Source organism: Penaeus monodon, chromosome 20, assembly GCF_015228065.2.
Source record: "Penaeus monodon isolate SGIC_2016 chromosome 20, NSTDA_Pmon_1, whole genome shotgun sequence".
In the NCBI taxonomy this organism is placed as follows: Eukaryota; Metazoa; Arthropoda; class Malacostraca; order Decapoda; family Penaeidae; genus Penaeus; species Penaeus monodon.
Genome location: NC_051405.1, coordinates 24,267,052 through 24,267,960, shown reverse-complemented (window position 1 = coordinate 24,267,960; position 909 = coordinate 24,267,052). Strand labels below are relative to the sequence as shown.

Below are 909 nucleotides of genomic sequence, written 5' to 3'. Positions count from 1 at the left end.
CACAAAACAAAAGAAGAAGAGACGGCACGACAGGAAGAGCAAGCGGCGAAGGCGAGGCAACGCACCGAGGATGGGGTTTCCGCGAGGAACGGAAGCCCCGCCGAAAGTCATGGTGTGCGAGTGGTCGGACGCCACCACCAGGAGCGTGTTGGAGGCGTCCGTGTGCTTGAGGGCGACGCTGACGGTCTCCTCCAGCAGGGCGACCTCCTCGAGGGCACGAGAGGCGATGTTGTAGTGGTGGGCGTGGTCGAGGCGTCCCGCTGTGGGGCGAAAACTGGCGCGTTTAGCGATTTTTTAAAAACTCTTTTTCCCCTCTTTTTTCCATTATTTTTCTTTTTCTTTTTCTTTTTTTTTCTTTGCGTTTTTCTATCTCTCTTATTTTCTTTTTGCTTGACTTTTTTTTTATAAGTTCTTAAAGTTGTTTAACCCTTTTGGTTTTAAGATCGAGTCGATTTTTTTTTGTCTTTTAAGGGGAGGACAATTTTTTAAACGTGTTTTTACTTGCTATTCAAATAGTGTATTTGTTTTGGTTTTAATGTATTTGTTTCAACAGAAGGGATGTTTCCTTACTTTTTTTTTTAATAATATTTTTGTTTGGTTTTACTTTTATTGTTTCTTGTTTTTCTTCACTTTTTAAATTTCTTTAAATGTTTTTTACTTTTTTGATTCGTCTTTTCTCTTTTATTTGTTTGCTTGTAATTGTTCCCTATCTTTGCTTTCTATTCGTTTCTTCAGTTTTGTTGTTCTTCTACTAATCCACACATTTCCTCGTCTGCCTTACCTGTCGTAGATTACGTAGCACGGCTGCGATCTTCTATAGGAACCAAAACACCAACAGATACCACACAACATGCTTCTCAGAGACATTTAATACAGCCATCAGTGCAGAAGACGATATTATGATTCGTG

The 909-nt window shown here is 40.4% G+C and overlaps 1 protein-coding gene across 1 annotated transcript in view; it reads right to left on the bottom strand.

Moving 5' to 3' along the window:
• Positions 1-909, bottom strand: part of LOC119585949 (alkaline phosphatase-like) — a gene marked incomplete at its 3' end in the record, with an annotated part of 142,747 nt that overhangs the window by 9,452 nt on the left and 132,386 nt on the right. The gene's annotated exons all lie outside the window — the stretch shown is intronic.